Genomic DNA, 27,458 nt, shown 5'->3' on the forward strand with positions numbered 1-27,458 from the left:
TATATGCTCGCCGCCGTATCCGTATAATGCACTGCCGGACCTGCGGCGGGAAGAGAGGGCGGCGAGAGAGTGAGAGAGAGAGAGAGAGAGAGAGAGAGAGAGTGAGAGAGAGAGTGAGCGCAAATAAACAAAACGCGAAACACTAACATTCGCGCGCTGCAATGTGCGTGTGTGTGTGTGTGTGTGTGTGAGCTCGCGCGCGGGAATAACTTTTGAAGCGGTTTTTGGATGTTGTCGGCGGCGGTGGCGGTGGCAGTGGGGGCGGCGGCGGCCGATGATATATGACCGAGCGGCGGCGGTACAACCGGACGGACGGACGGACGGCCGGCCAGAGGTTACTAATGGACGATTGCGCCGGCGGAGGCGGGGGTTCGGGGGAACATGGCCGCCCACCAGCCGCCTTCCGATGTTTAATAAACTACCCCCTCCCACCCCTCGCGTCGCACCGCGCGCGTACGGCCCGTTCGCCCCGGCGGCGGCGGCGGCGGCGGCGGCGGTGGCTTCCAGTCCAGATATCCCGTTATTTATTATATCGTGCCCGGTCTCGGGGTTTCCATATATATATATATAAATGTGTGTATAATAATAATAATAATATATATAACGGCAATTTTCCTTATTTTCACGCTCCCCCGCGTTCATTGTCTGCCGCCGCCGCCTACTTATTCGCGCGCGTGAGACGCAATGTACCGCTGCACGGCACAATATTATATATAATAATAATAATAATAATAATATAGTCGGCAAAACAGAACGGGCGACGAAAAACATTTAACCGCGATGCCATTAGGGCGACCGTGGCGATTACGGGTTATTATAATATATTAATTATTATATATAATAAGACGCGCGATATAATTGAGTGCACGCGCACACCTTGTATAATTTCATTATATTTTTCTTCGTCAGCTGCGCGTATGTTTCCACCATAGTTTATTCGCTTGTTTTTGCCGCTGTTATAACGATGGTAAACACAAAACCTATACTATTCGATACTAGATACACGCCACGAGGGTTTCGACCGGACCCGACAGATTTAATAATACGCACACCTATATGTGGGTACTGACTGCATAGACCCGTATGGGTGATCGATTTGGGTTAACGAAATTAACACTCGTTTTTCCATTAACGTTTTTGAAAATATTTTCACGTCAAAAAAATACAGTTACTATAAGGTCATTTAAAGTATAGTATTGATATTAAGTCCAGAACACGATTCAATACCGAGAATAAACTTACACTTTTTATCCATATATATATATATATATATATATAATATAATGTATTTATTATTTGCTGTATTTTTATAAAGATAAAATAACTATAAGGACGTATATATATAGATAAATAATAACTCCGTAATATACTTATATTTCTACTTTTATATAATTAAACCTGATCATACATTTTTTAGATCTATCAACTATTATATGTTTAACTTGAGTAGGTACATGACGCATTTACGTAAGCTTAGGTTATAACTAGATAATATAATGTATGACTAAATTGATTTTGTTTGGTGTGATTAGTTACATAGGTACGTAGATATATATATAATTACAATAAATCTCAGGTCGGAACATAAAAGTTAATTAGTAAATTTGTTGTGTTTATAAATGTGTATACATATATACCTGGAGTATTTTTTTACCAACATATAACAATATTATGATTAATAATATTTTATTTATGTATAATATTATAAACTCGTACGGCTAAATTGCTCTCAAGCAAAAATAGATTATAAAAGTAATAAACCAAACGTTATTAATTTATTATATAATATTATTGTGCAATAAAAATAAAAACTAAGTAAATAATTATGTCTGTAAAAAGAAAAAGAAATTTTAAAATGATAACTATGTGATTCATCGTACCTATACATATTATTGGTCATACTATATTTGGCACGTATAAAATAAGTATATATTATACAATATAGGTATATAGATGTAGCCTGCTATGCAATTTTAATTAGCGAGGAATTTTAAACTTATTTGGATACAATTGTTTACATAAATTGTAATACCGAACAAATAACTTAAGAATGTTTATGAATATTAAATAATACTTGATACACCTAATAATTAATAATTATTATAATTTATGCATATTTCATTAATTTATGGGAAACAGAGTTAAAGATAAGATAAACGTAGTTTCATTTGTTTAGAATATTATAATTAAAATATGAAGATTATAATTTGTTCTAATTCGAGCACTCTGCAACTATATAATACTACATTGAAACAGCTAGATAAATTTCTCGTTTAACAAATAAAATACAAGACAAAATAAGTAATAAGTTGTAGGTATTATTATACTTACAAAAGTTACCAAAAAAATATTATTTAAGTATTTGTACTTCAAAAAATAATCTGTATAAATGTATATAATATATATATATATATATAAATATTACACACATAGATAACCACATTTATTCAAATATATATACATATATACATAGCTGTAGAGCGTATTTTGTTGATAATATATGTCAAACTTAAATAACTTTGAATAATTTTGAGTAATTATTTAGTTTGTAAGAATAATACAATTATACTTACACAAATTCGCTAAACTATATTATATTATATACCTATCATTTAATAAGCGTATATATATATATATATATCAGCGAGCAATATTATAATAAGTATATCTACATATAATATTATTGTTTAGACCTTGCGCGTGGGTAGGTAAATAAATACACATCATGTGATATCGCATTACTATCTATTCTATACCCCTTTTATATAGGTACTATATACATATTACATATTTACATTTATATACCTATATGCCCTATACACATTCCACAATGAAGGGTTGCTCTGGGTATGTGTATTTAGAGGAATCCTGCAATATTGGGTTGAAGGTTGTATATGACTTTGTAACTTCTAATTGTTTATTTTCTTAGCAATAACGAGTAGGTATATAATACAAGACAAACAGTGGGTATACTACAATTATATATATATATATATATATATATATATATAAATCACCAATTATAATATATTATATTATTTAATTATTGCAATAGTAATACAGCTGTCGACTACATATATATATGCTCGAATAAAAGTGAGTGCGACATTATGCTTAAAATACTTAATTTAAAGACCGATTTTGCCTAATCTTATCTCCGTGTACGTTATTAAGGTAACTTTTCGTTGTGTGACTTTCAGAACTTATCGTAGTAATGGGCTTATATACTGTTTTAATCCTCCAAATGGTAACGCGAAGTAGTGTAAATGCACAATACGCGTTGCGATATCAAGATTTAAAGTTATGAAGTCAAGTAAATATATAGAAGCATTTATGTTAGAGTTTATCTATTATCCTAAAGACGTAAACATGATATTATACTTTTAATTTAGATTTACCACAAACATATAATAGGAGTTATAAAATATTTAACATTAATCACTGTATAGTTGTATTATTTTAATTACAAATATGTTTATATTATGTATAAGGTATTATAGTGCAATCTGTATAATATCACTTGAGAATACAAATTACAATTATTTATAGTTAAAATAATAATAACAATGAATAATTATAATGATGGTAATGATGGAGTTAATAATAATTAAAGAAAAAAAAATACGAAAGTTTTTTGTTAAAACGAACAACATTACCAGAAATTATAGTTTTTTTTTAATAAGTAAATTAAACGTAGAATGACTTAATTACGGGATAAAAAAAATATTTTAAAAGATAATTTTAAAGCAGATATAACAGTTCTTAATTATTCAAAACCACATCATATTGTTTCTTTTAGTACCCATTAATACAATTTACATATTATATAATATTTAAATCTTTTAGTTTCAAATATTTATATCATATTTTAACAAAATAAATTAAAATATAAAAAATAAAATAAATTCAAATTAAACACGGATAATGTGTTAATTTAATTTTACACATATATGTAAGTATATAACTACGACACTACGTACATAACAACATTTTTTTTAAATTTGGGTATCTATATAAAATAAAATAATGAATAAGTGTATACAATTTATTCAAACTTTGGTGAATTTTATGACCGAGATATATTATATATATATATATATATAGAAGAGGCAGATGTTCGCCCCTTAAATTAAATCATTTAGTAATCGAGCCGCAATATAGAAGACGTGAAACAAATAGTGTTTTTATTATACGAAAATCTCCTTAAGTTCCAAACTTAAAAACTTCTGTTCAATGTATTTTACTGTAAGTGTGTGTGTTTGTGTATATATATATATATATATATATATACATTTGCAAAAACTTCCAACTTTTTGATTCTGAATTAATTTAAGAAAAAAGTTTACCCGACAATAATATAACTAACTAAACAATATCAATTTAACAAGTTATTTTTACGATGCAATTTTATTAACAACTTTAAAATTGATGTCGTTTTATAAATTTTAAGGGTGATGAATTCGCATATTATAGTTTATATATATAGGTGTAACATTACCGATATTAATTTAATATTGTTGTATATTTTCTTCATTCTGAGCTCAAAAAGTCACAACTAGTGACTATATAAAATAGTATATATATTATATATAAATGTAAAATACAATAATTATTCATTACTTTGTCCATATTCCGAAAATAAATTATAAATTTAAAAGAGCGTGTCAACAACAAGAAGACTAAAAAGAAAAAAAACGATTTTTACATTTCCCATCCCGCATGCAAATTTATACGGGAAAATAAACCGTGTCAATCTCTCACTATGGCCCTAGCACAAAAATCGCTTTGAATACTTCACTTTCTTTTTTTTTAGTTATTTGACTGATCATCACGTAAATAACTCGTGTAGTGTGTATACACACACACACACACACACATATACACAATTAAACTCTGTCGAGGGAGTCGACTGCATTAATTAAACGTCGTCAGAGTCGAAATCGTTGTAGTTGTCGGGCATATATATATATATATATATATATAGGCATACAGACCACCGTTGGCTGGCGGTGGTAAAGGGGTAGATGTGGCAGAGAAGGGACTGTCCGTTAGTACACGACGGCGGTGACGGCGGTCGAGTATGCATATATATATTCGTGCGTTGGGAACAGTGGAGACGAGAGTACTGCAAAGGACCGAGAGTGGCCCAAGGGTTAGTCGCACAGCGGTGTCGTAGCACTGCTGCCGCAGGGTTGTATTTACAAGGGTAGTGGTAGGATGAGAGAGGAAAGCGTGCAAAAGACGAAGAGTGGACTATATACGCGCGCCGGCAGAGCGGACCGGGCAGAGGCTGGGGACATCCGAGGGATTACTCTGATTTTAAGGGATTGGTTTTCGGGATTTGCCGACGACACAAAAGGACGGCAACGCTTAATTGGATGTCCTTTGGGTTTATTGATTTTACTATCGCCGCCACCGTCACCGCCGACCCTCGCGTGCTCTTCACCACACCACACTCTATCTCACTCTCACTCTCCTCTCTCTCTCTCTCTCTCTCTCACTCACTCCATCACGTTCTACACCGCGTCCCGAACACGAATATAAATATACATATATATATATATATAGTCCTTAGCTCTCTCTCCCCCGACGCGGTCTGTCCGTCCGTCCATCCGTCCGACCGTATCTCTCCTGCTGCTCGGTCGCGCGCGCCACGTCCGGTCGGCCGTCGACGGTAGCCGTTAAGTTCCCAAAGGTCCGCCGGGGGACTCTTTCATTTACATAATGCCCATCAGACGCCCTTCCACGCCGTCCCGTCGTCTCGATCCTCCGAAGTTATCCGCACGCATATACCTCCACTCGTATACACACACACACACACACATATATATGTATGATATAACGCTATAACTTTACACAGACTTATACGCGTATATATATACGTATATAAATATACACGACCGGACGCGACGGCCGCAAGGGACAGAGATAACGACGGTGGCGACGACGTGGGTGTGCGAGGGATGAGCGAGTGGTCGCGGGCGCGGGGCGAAAAGGGAAATTGGAAAACATTCGAGTGACGTTTTCCAAGATGGCCGGCGGCGGCCCCTTGACCCGCCGCACACGCACTGCCGCGGCGCGGATGAGACGACCGCGCGCGTTTCTCGCTCCGACTCACCGAGCAACAATGATTTATTACGAAACGCCACAGCCACAGCCGCCAGTCTTCTCTCCTCTTTTTGTCTCTGTGTACGCGTGTGTACGTATACGTGTACGTGTGTGTGTGTGTGTGTGTGTGCATGCGTGTCAACAGACGAGTTCGCTTTACCTCTGTGCCGCCCGTGTGTCACGCGCGGTCCAAAAACACTGCCCACCCGCTCGTCCTCGTCGTCCGACCGGCACCACACACACAAACACACGACGTTTGCACGCGAGAGTTTGGGTTATGTAGGTGCACACACATATACACATACACCGCCGCCGCCGCGGAAGGAGATTCCTACTGTTCGGTAACGCGCGACGTAGGAACGATTTCTGTGTACATGGCATTGGACGCCGGGCGGATGATGGGTGGCGGACGACTGGAGTGCAAGGTGATTGCTCGTGATGGGGACCGCGCGTCGTGCGTGCAGAGGTAAAGTCGTGCATACCGCAGAAAGGGCTCCGATTCTAATTTCACCTACGCGAAACTGATTAAAAATGTCTCGCGAGTCTTGTCAATATTATTGTGTTCTGCATACGCATATTTTCCGAACGAGTGTGTGTGTTTGTGTGTTTGTGTTTGTGTGTGAGTAATTCGAATGTTCTTTATCCTTTCCGTTAGTCGAAATCTAAAACACATAAAAACTTAAATGATCTAATTTTTACGAGAATACGATTTAAATAGCGCTAAAAACATATCTTTTTCTGTACTATTATTGTCAATCGCATAACAATTGAAAGTGTCAAATATTATTTACACACAATAAAATATTACATAGACATACTAAAATGAATAGACACTATTGTCAAAAAATCTGTTATATTGGGATATATACTTTATATATATTATAAATAGCTGTAGCAATGATGGTATATACTATAATAAAGAACTTATTTTATACATATTACACACACACACAAATATATATATCAAGTAATTAACGGAAGATCGATCGGCTACCTTGTATATGTTTCTTGAATAGTTTGTGTGTCACCCAAAATTTCAAAAATAGGTCATTTTGTGAATTCAAGAGCTGTAAAATATTTATTGTGACTAAATAATGTTAAATATAAATTAGAATAAAAAAACCGACTGGGAAACACAATGATTTCAGTACATAAACATAATAAATATAAAACGTCTTGCAACGATAGTCCATGAAGCCATAATGATATAAAAATAATATAAAAGGTATATTTTCCTTTATTTTAATATAAAAACAAAATATAATTTTATAAATTATATTAAGAAAAATGTCGATAAAAAAAAAATTACAAGTTTTTAGTTGACTGTAGCTTTAGTTGACAAATTAATACTTATAAAAAATACACAAATTACAATAAATCCGTTTCTTTTTGGTAAGCACGATTTTTTCTACTTATTTGTATACATTTCGCTGTCAATTGAAATTAATTACTCTACATATGTATTATGTATAATTTATATAAATGCACTTTTCTACTTCGACTTCTAAAAAATAAGACATTTTACACAAATATTTATTTAAAACTTTGTCTACGTCATAGACATTATAAAGTTTATAAGTACATAATATTTTAAAATAGTTATTTTTTTATGAATACTCATATTATTCATATTTGATTGTCATATTTCCGTGTACAGTGTGTACGCCTACCATTACATTGTGTATCCACGATTGGTGGTGTGCACAATTGATATAATTTAATATATTTATAGGTACACATTTTTATTATAACCAAATTTTTTTTCGTTTATATATTTTATTTAATTTAATTTTTATCTTCCCCGGTTTGACGACAAGAAAAACTACAGAGAAAACCCGATAGCAAAAGGTCCAATGACAGTACTGTTAATGCACATTAAAATCTTTGATTTATGATATTGGGCTTTGAAAAGCAGTATAGTATAGTTCGATAAAGTCGAACAATTTTCACGGTTAAATAAATAGGGCACGATTTATTATTACAACGGAATACCCTTTTGGTGGCCGTTCGCAGGGAGAGGGGCAAGTAGATTCGATGCTGGTTTTTCTGTTCCTGTGCGATACGCCACTACCACCGCCGCCACCGTTCTCACGATCGCGCGGGGTAACCGAGTTAGGTTCTCTGTATAAAATATATCGCCCCTTCCGCCGCCGAGTCCGTTCATCAATATAAAAACGTTATCGAGTTTTCGGGGGAAAATGGCCGCACCGGGACACTGCTAAGTCCATCGGTTCGTTGCATGCCATAAATTTTGCGCATACGGTCCTTCCACGCACCGAAACAGTTACCCACCATTGATCATGTATTTCTACTCAAATTTGAAGAAAGAAAAAAATAAATAGTTTTTATTAGCGGGAAAAAAACGAAATCGACATTTTTTATGGGGAGTTTTGCTACATGATATTATTTATATATGTGCATATTATTTATATGATATAGTGAATATATATATATATATATATAATATATGAATACAACTATGTTTATTCTATATATTATATTACATAATGCAGCTCACGATATTATGAACCGAAACGGATACTACTACAACATCACGGTCATATATTAATCATTGCAATTTATATTACATCATACATATATATGTTATGTGTATTGTATATCTGTGCATAATTCGATTTGACCGAGTAAATTAAATAAACAATATTAATGCTCGTTTATTTATTTATTTATTTTTACGAAATACGTCAAAAAATCCATAAACAGAATGCACATAATATGTGTCAAGTACAATACAAAATTTATGGTGCTATTTCCAGGATATATTTTAAATTTAATTATACAATAGCTCGACGACTTTTTGTCAACCCTTTTATGTACTAAGTATGTATTTTTTGACTATGGTACCCATCATATGGTATTATTCGATCAAATACAAAACGTAGTTATTGTTACTACATATTATCATAGAAATAATTGCGAATTTTATTTCATCGAGAACTTATAATTAAATAATAATACATAGCATTATTACTTATTAGCTTATTAATTGCTGTAAACAAAACGTGTTAATATATATATACATATATTATTGTGGGTCGTGAATGTTTATGACATTTTTTTCGAAATATTAAACACATATTATATTACTTAGACGATGTCGTGTATACACGCCTGTATATGTTGAAGGGACGAGATAAAATCCATCATCGCTCACAATATATATTCAAGCGTTTCAATTAATGTTAATTGTGGACATTGATTTTGTACGCGCGGAGGGTCTTCGCGAGAGCGCGAGTTAAAACAAAACTTTCACTTCGGCTTTCCGTTCAAAGTTAAATCTGCTGCGCTCGGTAGTTCTCGGAACGCACGGTATATATACATTTATAATAATACACAGGGTCGATTAGGGTAAATATTGAAATCACCTTATAACTTGGCTAAGCCGGCCAAGCGTTCCAGGAAAGGGTTGCTGATATTTACCTTACCCCCGACAAAGTCGAGTTTGAAAACGTATAGGTACAAACATAATATATTGAACACTCACGGGCACTCGCTCGACATCATACAAATGTATACGCGGACAGCGCACACGACTGCATGTGTTGCACAATTATTCTCCTCTAGTACTATTCGCGAGCAAGTAAATACTCATCGATTTACTTATAAATAACGTTCGATTAATTTATATTCAGTCAAGCAGCGTATAATTATTGTTTAACTGTAGTTTACACCAACAATATTATTACGCGAAATCGTCCGATAGAGCACGCGTCTCTGGTCGTGAATTCGGTGACGGTGGACGTTCAATGTTATATAATTTTTAAAACGGTCATCGGAAACGTTCGCATGAGTTTATTGTTACGCACAAAATTCTGATTTCTTCGCGATAAATCATATATTTTGGCGTGTATACGGGGAAACGCATACCTGGAAGTGTCGACAAAAAAAAAAGGTTCATCTCCGTAAACATGCGTCGCAGTAGCACACCACGTTATTCACTATACACAGCAGCTACCTATACAGGCGCGTCGTGCGTAATATAATAATATATATAAGCCCGTTGGAACATTATTCTTTCACCTACATACGTATACAATATATATATATATATATATATATATATATACACGCACATACGCGTACACTACTATCGTCGTCACGCCTAACCCTTTGGCCAAACAATACACGGTTGTTGACCCCCCCTGGGAATTTTTTCCACCGAATAAAGGGCGTAATTGCACAAAAGACCATTTATTTATTTCCGTTTTTTCGTGGGGATCTATTAAAAAAAATTACTCATTGTCGGCGCCGCTAAATAGAGGCGGTCTGTTTCCATCATCATGAGGAATCCTGCACCGTCGGTCCTGCGTTGTGCTCACGCGCGTGTGTACCTATGTGTGCATACGAACGGATTGAATTTTCGTTCTATTATACGAGTTTTAACCTCCTTTTTGACAGGTATAAAAATCCACACGGGATAACGGTTTTCGAACAGGTAATCCTTTCGCGACGCGCGAAGGGCTGCCAATTAAACACAACACAAAACCACTACACAATAATATATAATGTACAACCGATTCGATGACATTGTTTCCGCCGCGTCAATCCACTCCACGCCACGACGAGTAAATATATATATAATGTATAAGTAGATTATATATATATATATATATATATATATATAGAATACATACTTCCGTGTGCAGCGATTAATTCCTCTCGACTATTTTATATGGGCGAGCATAGACGAGTGCACAATATTATCGAAATATTATGATATATTACATTATTATAATATGTTACACATCGCCGTCGTAATATATTATTATGCTAAATAGTACATTATTAGATCAAGTCCAGACGTGCTATTATTAATAATTTTCTGGTAAACCAAAACGTTTTTGAGAAAACACTATCCAGTCGTTGTGTACGAGCGACATTCCATCTCGTCGAGTCGTTGGCATATTTTGTCTCAATATACTGCTACAGGAGTGACGTCCACGAGGCCTGTAATAACGTCTCATATAACCTAACTAACTCGACACGGTAATCGCATTATAATATTGTCTTGTCAGTTTTTACTGTACCGTGTGTGAGCGTAGGTAAAGTGTTTAAAAGGGAAAACGTAAAGAATATCAGTGTACATTTATTTATTATATATATATATTATTGTATTATAATAACAGTGGAGTAACAAAAGTTTTTCCATGAACCATAAATTATATATACCAAAATATCAACAACAACAACTGTTGAATGATGACGTTTCCTCGGGCAACATGTGTGATGAGAAACTCTTTGTTTGCCCCGATGAACTTTTCTCCACGCGTTTTCCTCCACCGCATTAATTTACATAATATACGCCAAGAATTAGAAGGTTTTATAACTATACGTAAATACTACGTATATGAAATAATATATATTTAAATATAATTATGTATATTTTATTCGGTTTTGTTTTGTAAACTTACATGTTTATATTTTTAGTATTATATATATTATATATAACTTATCGTCCTAACGCGAGGAAAATTTACTATAGGTGGATACTGATTTTACAACGTATATCTACATTTAATACGCCCCGGTATCGATACAATTTAAAGATCAGTAACATATTGTCGAAATGTTTTTTTTTTCATATTGTGATGCGCAATATTTTGTATGGTGAGAAAAACTTTATACACAATTACATAGAATACAATTTTATAACTTAATAACGATAAATGTTTAGTACAATATTAACACTAAAAAAACTATAAAAAATTAAACAGTTTTATACACTTGACACGAAACTTTTTTTAAAAGCCAGACACTACACTATTATTACACTGACGCATATTATACAATTAGCCCTAAACGAAAAATCAACCACTCGTTTTATGTGTACATTGTGTAAAAAAAATGATTTTGAATTTTCCGTGTTTTTGATTTTGTATTTATTTCACAATTTTATGTGCTATTATAACTTTATAAGCGACCTATCATTATGCAGTTACTGTTTTATATGAATCTTATTTACCGCACATTTTATTCCCACCTAAAATATTTAAACACGGCCAATAAAACGTTATAATTAGATACGATAAATCATTCCGTCGTGTAAACCGTAATTAAGTTTTGTACACTTTTTTATTTTTATTTTTTTTTTTATTGATTATGACAATTAATTTATTTCACTTGATTTCACATCTACTAATTACCATAAGAACTCGTCTGTTTTACGAATCAGTTATACGGAGCAAATAATGTTGTCGGCCTTGATTTATTTATGGGGGCTCTTGAAGTCTTTGAGAAAAACTACTTATTAACTTTTTTTTTTTTTTTTTAATTTTAAACACCAGTAGCGCGTGTTGCTTGTCGCGGGTGTAAATTACGCTATTGTAAAACTCATTACTCATTTCGTCTAAAGAGGTGCGTTTTTAATCCATTGATTAAACGACGAATAAATAACATCAAATAATTACGTTCGGAGTATTGTTAATCAAATAGCTATGAAAGCCACCGCCGTCGTTTAAACTAAAATAATAAAAACAAAACTGCGCGTGTACATTTATATCGTCATTCGTCGCTGTCGTCAAATCGTAATTATTATTATTTGTATACGGCGATGCGAACTTAACACGTTTTGTAAAATAGTTTTTAATTACGATTCCGTCTACCTATATAATATTACAAAGTTACGTATCGCGGTGTACAATTATGTAAATTATAACAATAGAAATGCAATTACATAAACGAATAATAAATTGTAAGACGACGCTGCCCCCTCAAGTGCCATATAGTTACAGCTTATAAATATATATGAAATAATTGAAATATATATATATTGTATAGTTAAAAATTGACAAGTTGTCTTATATTAAATAGGTACCTGTGCGTCGGCGCAGTATAATGTACCGTCACTCCGAGTGTGTAATTAAAATCAAAAACTCAATGTTTATTGATAATCCTATAGTGTAGTGGGTATAATATTAAATTATTATTATTTATGTTATCGTTTCTCATATCGATAATAATATTGATGTTAGGTTTTACGGTATCATTGCTCTATTTACAATACGTCCTATAACAACATTACACGAAACGACGAAAAATAACAAGCACGTTCGGATAGGATGGAACTGCAAGTAGGTGGGAGCCGGAAGTGTGTGTGTGTGCGTGTGTGTGTGTTAACGAAGTCGTGGAAGGGATGTTGCGGAACGACGATCGGTTCCGGGAGAAAAAGTGTGGAAGAAGTGAGGAAACACTGCGAGAAGAAACTACAGTGGCGACTATGTATACGGTGCGGGGGTGGCGTCGGCGGTGGGGGCGGCGGTGGAAGCGGTATACTATACCGATGGTGGTAGTGTTGTAGCGGTGACTCCACCCTCGCCGCCGTGCCATCCCACCCCGTGGCGGTTTTTGTGTTCCCTCGAAGGCGGCGGCTATTGATTATTTGAAGAGGTCAGCCGCTTGTCCAGGAAAACTCCGACATTTGCACGCGGCCCTCCCCGGCCCGCGATTGTCCTCTCGCCGCGTCCTCTTCGTCGCCAAAGGGGTCCGACTGCTAAACAATGCGACACCGCAGACACGGCGGCACGAACGCGCACACCGCCATCCCCCGCCGCCCGCGCGGACCGCCCCGGTGGCCAGAATCGTACCCCCTCCACCACACACACATACTTCGACTACCCCTCGCGGAACATCTTTTGTCCGCAGGGTCTCAAACGCCGTGCCGTTTATGCATATACAATATATATGTACGTATATTATGTGCACGTGATGCACTAACACAAGACATTCTCATTACATAATATAATATATTAAGTCCATCGAAGTACACAGACACATATTATACTTGGCAACGTATAATATATATAGGTGCTCTCCATGTCAGACCGGATATGCCGCAGGAAGTGCGGTCCGTTTACCGGACGTTTACCGCCGTCGCTATACACTCGTCGACGCCGTCGATATTGTGCATCCACCTACCTTCACCGGGTAGCGGCAACTATTGCTGACTCTTATCGCTCGCTAACCACAGCAGCTATAGACAACAAGTACACGTTTATAGAGTCGTATGAATTTTGGCCGCTGTCACCCGCGTTTAAAAACTGGTTCGTCTGAAACTTACTAATGCAATAATACATATCGGTATTAATATAGTGATACAAAATTATAATTAGAAACGTAATATTTTTATAATTTAACACAAGTCACAACCATCATGTCGAACTGAGTGGGAAATATGATACCAATTTTAACGCTTTTGAAAAAGTTAATTACAAAATATTGTTAATCGTTGTAATTATAATCACGTTATCACTGACAGTCCTGCAGTATGATATCAAAATATGGTAGTTTGGGATTTTTTTTTTTAAATTAAGAGTAACATGTTTTAAAAAGGTTCAAACTAAATATTATTTAAATTTGTTAATTTTATTAACGCATTGCTTACAATTTAAGGATTTGATTTATGTGCGTTTGTTGATTAAACACAATTTTATGCGAATTTAATATTGAAAACTAAAAGTTTAAAATTAATGTGGCTTATCATTAGGGCTCGGATTTATATGTGTTTATGAAACTAAAATATGTACTTATGTACATATGCTAAAAAAATCAAAATTTGTATTTTACTAATATAATTTATTTATTAATATTTAATTATATAATATATTCATATGAATTTCTAATGAAACAAATTATATTTTAAATAGTAAAATGATTTAAAATAAAGGTGTTACAAATTATAAAATATAAATAAAAGAAGCTAAAAAAAAAAATAAAAATTTTAATTATCTTGATTAAAATTTATGATAACAGCTATTTTTAAATTTTTAAATTCAAAAGATCTTCGATTTGGTCGTAAAATTGCCTTATACCGACTAAATGATCTTTCGGCTTCCACTGATGTTATTGGATAGTATTGCATTTTTACTATGTCTGAAGGAGTAAGTTATATCTACCGTAGATTAATTTCAATAATTGGTATTATTTTGTTGCTATTTTGTACTTTTGGAAATATGGGAAAATGTCTGTATTGAAAAATACAATCGTATATAATTAATAATTCTTAAAAAAATCGTAAATGAAAAATTGTCAAAATATGTAGGAAAAAATGGGATTATTAAGAAATATGTAAAAACGTGTACTTATGGCAAAATATGTAAAAATATGCAAAATAAAATATAGTTAATTTCATTGGAAATCCCTTGAAACGAATTTACCACTCACCCAAATTAGTTTATCAAGTCACAGTAAAAATATGTATTTACATATAACTCCGAGTCCTACTTATCATTTTATTTAACCGACATTATTTAAAATAAAAAAAAAAAACGTACTCCGACTTTACTATTATAGCGTTTAATTTTCGTTTAACGTAATACTTTCAAGATCATATTTCGAATAATGTGACAAACGGCATTTGAAAAAAAAAAAAAACAATTTTCTTAAAAAGAAAAAAGTTGTAAACAGTATGAAAACTAACCCCGGACTTCCCTATCTGTGACACATATATGTATCTAACGTTTTAACAACAGTTTTTTCCCCGCATAGACGACTCGATTAAAAAAATAATATTATATTGTATTAAAGTGTGTCTAGAGTACAAAATTTCCCAAGAAACGCATATCGAATTTATAACCGACATAAAATATTATACGACTCGGCTAACTTAAACAACAATATACCTGCAATATTAAAATCATTTGAATCACAATGGCATATAAGTACAATATTAAAACAATTAAATTATTATGCCTACGATTACAGCACTCGTGTAATGATCACGGTGATATTGTTATTCTATAACGACGTCCGTTTTAATGGTTTAATTTCAATGGTTTTAAATACATCGTACACGTCCATTCCGCCTGCTCGAAGTAATTAATAATTAAAAATATAATTGTTTTAGTGGCAGACACAATAGTATTAAAAACGACGATGCTGCTAATGGACTTAACTTAAGCATTACTTAAACATACATGGATTATTATCGATATGAATGAATAATACAGATTACCTATATAATTTCAATACAAATCAAGGCTGTGCACTTGCTATATGATATTACGTGCAATTTAATTTTAAGTCCCACCCACCACGTGGGGGTATACACGTAATATACGAGCGTAATAAGGCCCAACATTTAGTTGAGTATAGAGCATATTATTATACATCGTGTGTGTGAGAAATTAAACGATCGTTTGGCGATTTTATCGCTAGCTTTGTCGTAAATACAAAATACTTAGCATTGTACCAAAGAATAAGAAGACCTACTTTCTGCAGTAGGTACGTGGAAAAAAATAAATAAAGTATAACGTAGACTTGAACTTATTCGCGAAACCCGAAGGCGGAATTATTTATTTCTATAAGAATTTATTATTCACAGAAAAATAATAATAAAGAATATAATATAGGAAAAATGAAATGCAGAATATTTCGTCTACAAGGTATAATGTATGTATCGTGATATAAAACGCTATTCTCCTATTTTGCCTAATACCATATAAGTAGTGCATAATATACTTGTCTATAAACGGCTTTATGATATTAAAAAAAATATAATACATTACTATTGAGGGCTGTGAATTTCGTTTTGTAAATCGGGTAAACAATACGTTCTATAACGTCGTTCGGCCCACCTTAGATTGACCTGTGATTCTGAACGCGTGATATTAAAATTGTGAAGGAATGCGTATTCGAAACGTTAGGTATCCATATGAATTTCGGTTAAAAGATAGTGATTTTGAGCCACTCGCCTAAAATGAAAACCTCCCTATCATACGCAGCACCAGCATTTAAACACCAAAACACTTATCTCGTTCGGCGGAGCTGGTGACGATGGCCCCGTGTATTCTAACCATTACGCTGCTAATGACAACGACGATAACGTCGGTACCTATAATAACATAATATATTACAGGTACACTGCTATACACATAGCTGCAGAGCGGTTGTCTCGTTTAACAAGACATCATTTCCGCTGGTACGGTCCTTAATACGTATAATAACGTATAATTGAGACGAGCCTCGGCCGATACGGTTGTCGCGATCTCCCCCGATAAGAATAATAATAATTATCAATCTCACGTAACACGCATTACGCAATAATATTATTCCGTCGAGGCTCGTACGCGTGTTTCGCAAAATCATCTCGACCTTTGCGAGCGGTTTTAAACGGCTAGCCGCCATTAAACCGAGCATTTTTAAATCATCCACGGGACCACGGCGACCCACTATATAAGATTACAAATCGTAATATTGACCACACAAGAAATTGATAACTTAACGGGTTTGAACCCATCACCTAGATATATAATTTTATCAGTGTAGTCTAAATTGTGTAGATAAAAATATTCATTTATTTAAATAAAACGGTCATCTTAAATAAATTATGCGATTTTTCATTACAAGATTTTCAGTCTTAATTTTGTATAGATAAATTTTTTTTTTGTGTGTGTGTGCTGGGACGTATTAGTTTTACTTTAAATTTTGATTTCGTGTTCATTTAATTATTTTTTATTTATACGTAAATATTCCGTTACGGATATGTCATTGTAGTTATTTTATAGTTAATTGTTTATTCTTTTCAAATTCCATTGGGCAATCGCATTTCAGTGACATGCAATTGCGATTGTAAAAATTTAAACTTATGTGTGTTTATGTAATGTCATATTTATAGTAAAAATATTATTTTACAAAGTAAACGCTAGTTTTAAATTATCCGTTAATCGTTTATATAAATTTGATTATAGAATTATTTACATAAATATTTTAATTTTAAGTATCATATTTTATTTATGTTAGTACGACACTGAATATTATATTTAACTTATTATGGAAAATAGCGTAACGTCATCGATATCACACACACACACACACCATGCAGATTTGCGTACATAATATACATTTTTACGTCCATATGCGCTCACATTATTGTAATCATTTTGAGTTTTTAACATTATCATCGAGTTGTACGATATACGTTGTTAAACGTATTTATTGGGTAGGTAGTTAACAAATAATATAAAAATAAATCATTTTATTTTGCAGTTATTATAATAATTAATATTGCTGCGCGGAAAACAACGGTTATATTTTCCAGACTTGATTCCCCGCATGCAGGCTTATAGTAAGAACCCAATGATAATATTATTATGTCAACAAGCGAATACCGCGGCCAGTTAATTCGACGCCAAAATCTATTATTTGCGGGTCAAAGCGTTTGAAACGTCCTAACCAATTTTATAATGTAATATATTATTGTAACGATGTATACTATATTTATTATATTAAATCGCTGCAGTTGTCCGATGATCCGAATATTGGTCACGGTTCGTTTGAAATGTTTGATTAGTACGGAAGAAAAACGAATTAAGGGAAGGCAGAAAGAAAGATAAAACATATAAATGATCGTGAAACCGCTGACACACACACACACACACACACACACACACAAATATATATATACATAGGTATTATTATAAAATATAATATTATAGTAGTGTGCATGCAACAGTAGTGTTGTGAACGGATGTTTTTGTTTTTTGTTTATTCAAATATATATAGTTAATATGTTATACTCAAAAATCATCTACGATGGATAGGTATTTAAAAAAAATTATTATATCTACAGATAATCTTATTTTTAAAAACATAAATTAGTAACATGTTAGTTTAGTTCAAATCACTAATAAATATTAAACCGCTTAAACAACCATGACACTTTATCCATAATTTCTATTTTCAATGCTAATTGCTTAGTTATCCAGACAAATGTATCTAAATAAATTTGGGTATTACATAACATTGCGCAGCAGTCATCAGTCAACAGCTATATCTATAGTATAACCAGCTCGCGCTGTACTTTGTGTACTTATACAATATATCAATACAAACGAGGAGGAGTATAGCAATCGAGCAAATCCTACGAGCTTAAGTTATGGTCTTAACCGCACACAGGACACAGGACAATTCATTATAACATTCTGAGATTGAAAGGTTCCGGTTTACTTTTTCTACGTTTTATAAGAGAAAAAAACGGCATTTAATTTTAACAGGTTTTTTTTTTTTTGTATAATTGTATTTACTTGTCGCTTTCGGTTTTTTTTTTTTTTTTTAATAGTACGACTATTTCTTTGATCAATACGATTCGACAGAAGTAATGCGGTCGTTTATGACGGTGTATCGAATAATAAAAAAAATTAAATATCGACAAAAATGTCGCTTAACTTAAATTATAAATTACACGCGCCACCGAAGGCGGTATAGGTCGAACGAGGTGTATTGTACTGTTTAACTGAGTATAATGCATATTATTTTGTTTAAATATAAATATAATCAACTGATTTTATTACATTCAAAACCATCGTACTACGCGAGGAAAATAAACGGTCTTGAAGTTAGCGATTTCATTTTTATCGGATAACCCCGACGGCTGTTAAACGGCGGGAAATAATCAACCGATATCGTTTTAATGGTATCTAAAAAAAAATCAAACGAAACCAAAAAAAAAAAATAAAATAAAATATAATATAACCACCAATAACGCCGTCTCGGGCTCGTAATATTATTGTAAAGACGTCGTTATCTGTTGCCGTCGATTATATTGCCGACGTCGCCGTCGAACGGTATTATATGCTATTTACATATTGTCTCGTGTACATGACGCAATGCCAGATGTAAGAGGGCGGATGTACAATTAAAAATTAAAATCTGTTACGCGCCGCGAAAGTGTTGGGGTGCGAAGACTCGACGGAAAAATACACCAACCCCTTGTCGTCGGTGGCATTTGCCGACGACGTGTCGAAACGCACGATGAGTTGCCTAATTCACCCCCGAAATATCAGTTAGTTCGATGCACGTACACACCACTGTCGTCGCACGCGTAAATGAAATATTATTATAATAACATATTATAGGACAGGGTAGCTGCGTTCCCTCGGCAAATCGTTTGCATATACCTAGACATCGAAAACCGCTATATACTGCTCTTTATTTTTTTCTTACATTCAGCAAAGTATTTAACGATGTTCTCGCCCCGAGTGCGCAACAGCTCGCCGATTATCAAAAAGTAGAATGCGCTTTTTATAATAAAAACCCTATAATCGCAACTACAGTCCAGCAGTTAAACACGCTCATACGTTTTCTGGTTGATTTATGCGATTGTGCAAAAAGCAAAAAAATGTTCTGCAGACTTATTATAACATCATATTTTTTCAAAAAATACATCTAATTTCTTACAATTACAATTTTTTGCTATAGTAATGACTCCACTTCCACTCTGCCAATTACAACTTTATCGCATAAACATATTTTACAACTCGTAGTGCATGTATAATATGCATTCGATGTTTGTACAAAAAACGTTTCCTTGTGAAAAAAAAAGCGAATTCTAAATTTATATCTTTCGATATGATAATTCCAATAAACACTGAGCCCAGTGAAATAATTTTTATAGATAAATAATAATTACATTACACGTTAATGATCTGAACAAATCGACGACTGTCGTAGTCGATTATCGGCACGTTTAAATTATTCATTATACTAAAAAACACAAGAAACAATATAATATTTATACCAATCATATTATTATTAATTATTGTCTTATTGGTGTCGGACGTCTCGCACTATACTATTTTAAAATAACACGTCGGCGACCGCCGTACATTTTACACTCGTCAAACATAAACGCTAATACTATAATATCTATTAAACGTGCTGACAGCGATCTTTAAAAGAAAAAAAAAAAAAAACGATATTCGAGCGACAGTCGCGGAAGAAACCTTTTCCTCGGCCACGACGAGAATAATATTGTGATTGTGATGGGTATGCGATTTTATGACAACGGCGAAATTACAACATCTCGGAAACGTTTTTCGGTACCGGTCTGCGTATATAAAATAATATAATGTCGTTTATACACGTAGCACACACGTAAATGTGTGTGTGTGAGCGTACATATATTAAATTGCTAAAGGCAAAAGTATGCACGTGTGTCTGAGAGTTGTTCCCCCCTATTGTCGAGTGTCTGCGGGAGGGGAAAAAATGAAAGGCAATACTGTATGTGTACGCGGTGTATATAGTCGTCGTCGCATTGCAATTTAATATCGCCGGGTTTTCATATAAACCCTTGTTAAGGAGAATCCGTCATTTTAGTCGCCGGAAAGACTAAAAAAACGCGAGTAGTACATTTTTGTAGTAATAATAATAACAACAAAAAACGAAAAAGAAAAAAGGAAAATAGAGACCGGCTCCGTTACGTCTTTGTGGCCATGCGCGCTCCGCGATGTCTTGATATTGCGATATTCGTCTACCAGCCGGAAGACATTGCGGAAAGTGCACAGGTACTTAGATGTGTGTGTGTGTGTGTGTGTGGTTTAATGAGAATATTATATTACATATTATACGGGATATGATTTTTAAAGGGCAAATAATATAATATGGCTTTCGAAGAACAAAACCGTATTTTTGCTTTATGAAAACACAGATAGCTATAGTTGTACCTTTGTGTATTAGATATTATTATATAATATAAATGAATATTGGTACATAATATGTAGCATATATTATATTTCGCCACAACAGTGCGTGGGTACCGACGTACGATTACCGGTAAAAATTGTTTTTTGACGTTTAGTTTCATTTGTTTTGATATCGCATATTATTTTTTATATTATTATCCGAGAATAACATGCCTATGGGACGATTACGATTTAAAATTGATCTTGACAACGCAACGTAATGAGCGTTCGTACAAAACGATATTACAAATGGGTAAATGTTAGAATCTATATTCATATATAAGTCTATACTGTTGAATATAATATTATTACAATCGACCAATATTGTATACTATACCCACGACCAGTGGCGCGACTAGAAAAAAATTTCGGAGAGGGTTACCACCCCTTAACCTCCCCCCTGGCTGCGTCACTGCAGGCCATGACGGGTTAACGTATTCAATGAATTAGTCAGTTTTTGTGCTATTTTTTCTACGTAAAGAAAAAAAATGTTTTTGCGTAATACTAGAATAAAGATATTTATTTAGGTTTTAATAGATTTGTTTTTATAAATGACTTTATCTACGACCGTAATATTATTTCAAATGACGGGGACAATATAATTATTTACTATGAATATTAAATAGTATAATTCATAGATTTTAGGTGAGCGAAGTAAAATGAGCGCATATAGGTACCCCGCAAAAGTTTTATTAATCACACTACTCCATCAAAGTTTAGAATTTAAATGTTCATTATTAATTACAGTAAATATCTATAAACAGGTTTCCTATTTGATCAATATTTGTCATTTTAAAACAATGTTTTAGAAAAATATTCTATTTTTTGTAGAATGTTAAGTTAAAATAAACGCTTGAACCTAAAAAAAAAATGACTATAATAAACAAAAAATCAGTTTGGATCACTCTGTATATTGTTAAAATTGGTAGTAATATGTACATGTAGCATTGACGATGACATACTATTTTTGAAAGCGTCGAATAAATAGTTCTTTTCGTCATGTCAACGTACTACATATATATTATACATATTTACCGCAAGATCGAAAAAAAATCATGATCGTTCGCGTGGCAGCAGCGATGGTGATCAAACGCGTCAAATACACGCGATGGGGACCGTTCGGTAAACAAGTTCGTTTCGTGTCAATAACGTTTTAAAGGACATATTATACTATATTTGATAGGTGGCGGGATTTTGAAGCCAAACACGCGACCGGTATATCATACCTAATATACGCGAGTATTCAAAAAATATCATAATAGTATTACCTACGTAGTAAATAATAAATAAAATATATTTCTAAAGATTTTTAAACAGTGAAGTCAATATACAATCTTTGTGGCAAACGCATCCGATCGCTCGATATACCTACATAGGCGGAATATAACAAAAATGATGAAAACACTTAAAAGTATATTTTTGTTTTCAAAGACGATGTGATATAAAAATATATCAAATTAACTAAATTAATAATAATAAATAAAAGTTTTAGGAGTAACTGAATTTAACAAGAACTTTACTGTTTAATGATAAAATGATCATCGTGCATACTATGATAATTATACTTATTTCCGATTAAATTCTAAAAATTATTCCATTTGATTATTATTGATATTTCTAGAAATAAATAATAATTTATATGCTCATATTATTTAGGTCAATCGATTTGGACGGTAATTGAAACGGAATGCACGCAGTTCTTGTTGCAATACAACATGCCGGCAAGACGCCAAAGACGATAAGAATATATAATAATACGTATTTATTAATACGTCATTTACAGGTATTATAATATAATACTATGTAATATACAGTATACACACAGTTGATATTCGCACGAGATTATAATATTAGTATTAAGCGATACCGGAGGAAGTTGTCACAGCTTTTAGTGTTTTTTTTTTTTTTTTTAAAATATTGAATTTATGAATTTGTTTTGTTTTTTGGTTAATACTTAATTGTCATATCAACACGGGGTTAATAATTGCCCCGAATAAATAAAATGATAAAACACATCAAAATTAAACTTTCAATTATAGATATTAAATTTCTGTCAAATTTAGAATTACTCAATGCAAATAAATTAAATTCAATCCATTTATAGTATATACGCAACAAGTTATTGAAATGTCACTAATTTAAATTGTATTTAATTTTAACCTTTTAAACACTTTCACAAATGTGAATTCAACAAATTAACTTTGCGAACGATCATTATCGATATAGTCGAAAAATAAACACCAAAATATAAGTTAATACACTATTTATCAAGTTAACAATTATACTATATTATACTATATTAATCTCAAATATAAAATGTATTAAAAAAAAAAGTAGCTCGGAGACTAAAAATTAACTCTGTTAATTTTAAAATGTTTAGTACTACTGCAATCAGTCTACAGCCGAGATAACAATAATTCAACATTGTATACAATACATATTATCGACATAATTTACTGTCTAGTTTCAAAGTTATAAATAAATAAATATATAATTAACCGTGCTAAGTGTCGTCAATGGGTGGCTTTTTATTCAATATTATGTTTTAATTGTTAGGTATTTCTCTTGCTACATGAATTTATTGTGCATTAGATGTATAGATTGTTTATTTCCAATAAAAATAAAAATTAGATAAAAAGTTTCAATGTGGTTAACATTGTGATAATTAAACCGTGTGACAACCTATACATGGTCTCACTCATAGGTATTTTTTGTGCATACGTCTTCACGCAATGACGATAAGTTTTAAAAAACTATATCCATCGTGCAAATTATTTGTGGGAGTCTTTTAAAGACGAGAAGATGCATATAAAATAAATAAGATGTTAATATCCATTTGATAAACAGACATTTAGCTAAAAATATCAACTTTTAAATTGTTTATAACCTTACATTTTTCATTTTGAAATGATCATTATAGAGTTAGGTTGGTCAGTTTACGATTAAAATGTAGGTAAATTAATTATTTTAGAAATATGACTAAGGGTTTTTTTAAAAAAAAAATCCATTTTTATCACATCATATAAAATTTTATTGGGAGCTTCAAAATATTAGGTGGATCTATGTTTACGAATTATGGGAAATATCCGAACAAAAAAGATATAAATTTAATCAAATTCGATTAGTTTTTCGATTATTATTATTATTATTATTAACAACTATTATTCTAACAAATACAAAAAAATGTAATTTGTTTTAGTTTGTTAAAATGTTGTTTAATGAGATTAATGTATCTTCCAAATTTTTGTAAAAGCAAGATAAAAAAATAAACCTATATGAATGTATAATGGATATCCCATTCCAAAGTCTATTGCAACACAAGAAAAAAATAATAAAATTGTATATTTGTATAGGTGTATAAGTATATAAGACTCGAAATATCATGATTCTAAGCATATTATGACGTTCAAAGACATACCAACTATGGGATGGTGTTATTATTGTAAATAAAACGATATTTTTACAATTTATATTTTATGTATAATATTAACCTATATAAATATGTAATAATCTAGCACTAACCTTGGAAGGCGACAAGACTCATTTTTCTATCATATATGGTACGTTCCTAAGTTTCTTACTTTGGTGGCAAATATTCATGTACGTTTCCACTGTGTATAAATCAATTGCCAACTATATAATCCTGAAACTGTTCATTTTTCATATTGATTCCTACGGTAATTCATAACAACAACAAGCTTGCAGTTCGTTTTTGTTTTAGACGTTTTAGTATAATACTATAATATATAAAAATACCTATATTTTTTAATGAAATAAAAATATTACCTAAAATATGCACTAGTTTTTTTTTTACGAATCCGAAAATGTAATTCATAATACTTTAATATTATGCTTAAAATTCTAAGCGAAACAAGGATTGTTTAAATTGGATTTACAACGAATAACCGTTTTTTTTTCGTGGATAATGAAAAAGTTTCAAATGCATGTAGAGTAATCCTAACTATCGACATGGGAATTACATCTAATTTATATTTTAAACAGTTCATATTTTATATTTTTTTTTATTTTTTTTTTTGTTTAGTTTCTCGAGAGCTTATGATAAATACCTAACGAAAAGTTAAAGTAAACGCGGCTACAAAAAAATCGATACAGGTTAAATAACCATTATTGTTTTGTTTTGTTTTTTTTTTAATTGGATAATATTTATTATTACTTTCAAACACAATATCACACCTTAAAACTATCATAACCACATTATAAAGACATTACAACTCTTGAAAAGCACTAGAATTACTTTTTTTTTTATCACGTTTTTGTTTCCCAGCTTACACGCGAACTTTAAAAAATATTCGTAAAACATACTATTGTTACACAATGAACAAAATTAAGGTTTTTTTTTTCTTAGACCTTACTGATACTGTGTTTAGTTTAACGTTATATTTTATAAGTAAAAATTTTAAAATTGATAATAACTCGTCAAACTATAAACACATTTAAAATTAATCATATAATTACACTATTATAATATATTTCGTATTATTAGACCGGAAATTACGAGGTATAATTTTCCGGATCGATCGTTGCATAATAAGAATATTTTCATTGGACGATCTAGACCAGCGGTGAACAACCTTTTTTTGTTCAACGAGGGCCATAAAAATATTTCTTAGAGGATCAGGTAATCATTTTACTATTGACTTTGAAAAACACAATTTTCGGGGTCGATTTTCCGTGTTTTATTCAAACATGAACCGCAACTACACAATAATAAGAAAAACAACTAAATAATTTATGTGAATTGTGGCTGATAATGAATAATTAATGATCACCTAATTGTTCTTGGAAAACGATAAATACGATGTTATTTACTTATATATCTAGACGAAATATAAAGTTATTTTAATTCGATTTCGATTTGATTTTAATGCTCTGGCGAGCCGGATAATACACGGGCTATAGTCGGTCAGTGGTCACCGACAAGACAATTATTATTTATATATTAACTGTGATCATGTTGTACCCGGATTGCCTATCCATAACGCCGTGTTACAAACAAATTAAGTCAATGAAATGTGTAAAAAAAAATATAATATTAAACATTCAAGACATATTAATATTGTTATGAGTTACCAGGTAAACAATCAAATTATAATACAAAAGATTAAATGAAAAACTAAATAGTCACTCAAAAACGCGCATAAGTAAGTCCAGTATATGAACGTAAACGGGTCGAGTTGCATTTGCATATTATACATTTTCTTTTATAGTGGTGTTTGTATTCAATGTGCAATATTTTTTTTCATTATTAATGCAAATTAGGGGTTGAATGTAGTTGTTATTGCGGAAACGGGGATCAGTAAAAAAATTGAATGATTATTTTATTAACGAATCTTTTTTGAAAGTTGTTTATACTGAACTACCGAAATTCATTTTATAAGGCTAAATAATTTGAATGTCAACTGAAGGGGAGATAAACCATTGCCGCAGCAGTTAATACCCGGTTAAATGACAAAACTAACTGTTACGTCTGTTATGTTATTAAACAAGCATAAGACGTAATGCGTTTGGTTTAAAATTCCGAAGTAGAGTGAAAACGTCGCAGAGCGTGTACACTATCGGGAAAAAGTCCGTCGACACGAACACGACATTATACGTAAAATCATAATATGTATATCACCTGCCGCCGCGACGTCTTCTGCGTTCGCCCGGCCGGCCATTCTTGTGACATTATCCACGCCGCCCCGAAGTGATTGGCTTATTTCCCCCCCCCCCCGACACGGCGCACGGGCGCGCGAGGGGACGGGCGGGCGGAGCAGGTACGCGGGGCACGATAGAATGTACGCGGGAAAAGTGTAAGATGGAAAAAAAATCACTACAGTCGTCGTCTACACTGCGACGACGGCAAGCCCCGTG

General features: G+C 32.8%; 1 long non-coding RNA gene across 2 annotated transcripts in view; it reads left to right on the top strand.

Annotated features, from left to right (window-relative positions):
- LOC113549748 overlaps window positions 1-27,458 on the top strand; it is a 71,864-nt gene that overhangs the window by 20,787 nt on the left and 23,619 nt on the right. For both annotated transcript variants that reach the window (XR_003404950.1, XR_003404949.1), the window contains exon 2: window positions 23,241-23,367. This is a non-coding gene — a long non-coding RNA (uncharacterized LOC113549748). The remainder of the gene's footprint in view (window positions 1-23,240; window positions 23,368-27,458) is intronic.

This window comes from Rhopalosiphum maidis, chromosome 1, assembly GCF_003676215.2.
Source record: "Rhopalosiphum maidis isolate BTI-1 chromosome 1, ASM367621v3, whole genome shotgun sequence".
Classification (NCBI taxonomy): Eukaryota; Metazoa; Arthropoda; class Insecta; order Hemiptera; family Aphididae; genus Rhopalosiphum; species Rhopalosiphum maidis.